Genomic DNA, 2,571 nt, shown 5'->3' with positions numbered 1-2,571 from the left:
CTATATTTTTATTCGGTCACATCATATGTACTTTACTTGGAGCGTCTGTTTGTTTTTGTTTTTGTTTTTGTTTTTGTTTGAATAAATGCTTGTGTGGGAGAGAGACACGCTCCGCTGGTTCATATGAACACATGTGTTCTTAGCTTCTAATGTTCATGGCGAAGGTTGAAACTGCTTCGTTCATTGTTATATGGTTGGAAACGGAAAATGCTACATGTAGTAATTGGTAAAATGTCTTGGATAATGTGATACTTGGCAATTTTTGTGCTCATGTTTAAGCTCTTGCATCATATACTTTGCACCTATTAGTGAAGAAATACATAGAGCTTGCTAAAATTTGGTTTGCATGATTGATCTCTAGAGTCTAGATATTTTCTGGTTGAGGTGTTTGAACAACAAGGAGACAATGTAAAGTCTTATAATAGCTACAATATGTTCATATGTGAGCTTTGCTGCACCTTTTATACTTGAGTTTGCTTCAAACAACCTTGCTAGCCTAGCCTTGTATTGAGAGGAATTCTTCTCGTGCATCCAAATCCTTGAGCCAACTACTATGCCATTTGTGTCCACCATACCTACCTACTACATGGTATTTCTCCGCCATTCCAAATTAAATTGCTTGAGTGCTACCTTTAAAATTTCTATCCTTTACCTTTGCAATATATAGCTCATGGGACAAATAGCTTAAAAACTATTGTGGTATTGAATATGTACTTATGCACTTTATCTCTTATTAAGTTGTTTGTTGTGCGATAACCATGTTCCTGGGGACGCCATCAACTACTCTTTGTTGAATATCATGTGAGTTGCTATGCATGTCCGTCTTGTACGAAGTAAGGGCGGTTTTCACAATCAAATGGTTTGAGTATGCATACTTGTTAGAGAAGAACATTGGGCCGCTAACTAAAGCCATGATTCATGGTGGAAGTTTCGAGTTTGGACAATCAATCCTCAATCTCTTATGAGAAAATTAATTGTTGTTAAATGCTTATGCATTAAAGAGGAGTCCATTATCCGTTGTCTATGTTGTCCCGGTATGGATGTCTAAGTTGAGAATAATCAAAAGCGAGAAATCCAATGCGAGCTTTCTCCTTAGACCTTTGTACAGGCGGCATAGAGGTATCCCTTTGTGACACTTGGTTGAAACATATGCTATGCAATGATAATTCGTGTTAACCCAAGCTAATTAGGACAAGGTGCGGGCACTATTAGTACACTATGCATGAGGCTTGCAACTTGTAAGATATAATTTACATAACACATATGCTTTATTACTACCGTTGACAAAATTGTTTCTTGTTTTCAAAACCAAAGCTCTAGCACAAATATAGCAATCAATGCTTCCCTCTGCGAAGGGCCTTTCTTTTACTTTTATGTTGAGTCGAGTTCACCTATCTCTCTCCACCTCAAGAAGCAAACACTTGTGTGAGCTGTGCATTGATTCCTACATACTTGCATATTGCACTTGTTATATTACTTTACATTGACAACTATCCATGAGATATACATGTTATAAGTTGAAAGCAACCGCTGAAACTTAATCTTCCTTTGTGTTGCTTCAATACCTTTACTATGAATTTATTGCTTTATGAGTTAACTCTTATGCAAGACTTATTGATGCTTGTCTTGAAAGTACTATTCATGAAAAGTCTTTGCTTTATGATTCAGTTGTTTACTCATGTCATTACCATTGTTTTGATCGCTGCATTCATTACATATTCTTACAATAGTATGATCAAGATTATGATGGCATGTCACTCCAGAAATTATCTTTGTTATCGTTTACATGCTCGGGACGAGCAGGAACTAAGCTTAGGGATGCTGATACGTCTCCGACGTATCGATAATTTCTTATGTTCCATGCCACATTATTGATGATATCTACATGTTTTATGCATACTTTATGTCATATTTATGCGTTTTCCGGAACTAACCTATTGACGAGATGCCGAAGGGCCGGTTGTTGTTTTCTGCTGTTTTTGGTTCCGAAATCCTAGTAAGGAAATATTCTCGGAATCGGACGAAATCAACGTCCGGCATCCTATTTTTCCACGAAGCTTCCAGAACACCCGAGAGCCGCCGGAGGAGGGGCCTGTGGGCCCCGGATGACGAGCCGGCGCGGCCGGAGAGGGGGCCGCGCCCCCTGTTGTGTCGTCGCCTCGTTGACCTTCCGACGCCGCCTCTTCGCCTATATAAAGGTCCCCGACCTAAAACACGATACGGGAAAAGCCACGGTACGAGAAACCTTCCGGAGCCGCCGCCATCGCGAAGCCAAGATGCGGGGGACGGGAGTCTCGTTCCGGCACGCCGCCGGGACGGGGAAGTGCCCCGGAAGGCTTCTCCATCAACACCACCGCCATCTCCATCAACGCTGTTGTCTCCCATGAGGAGGGAGTAGTTCTCCATCGAGGCTCGGGGCTGTACCGGTAGCTATGTGGTTCATCTCTCTCCTATGTACTTCAATACAATAATCTCATGAGCTGCCTTACATGATTGAGATTCATATGATGATGCTTGTAATCTAGATGTCATTATGCTAGTCAAGTGGATTTTACTTATGTGATCTCCGGA

This window comes from Lolium rigidum, chromosome 5 (genome assembly GCF_022539505.1).
Source record: "Lolium rigidum isolate FL_2022 chromosome 5, APGP_CSIRO_Lrig_0.1, whole genome shotgun sequence".
Classification (NCBI taxonomy): Eukaryota; Viridiplantae; Streptophyta; class Magnoliopsida; order Poales; family Poaceae; genus Lolium; species Lolium rigidum.
The sequence above is the reverse complement of the archived record's forward strand: the minus strand, read 5'-3'. Positions refer to the sequence as shown.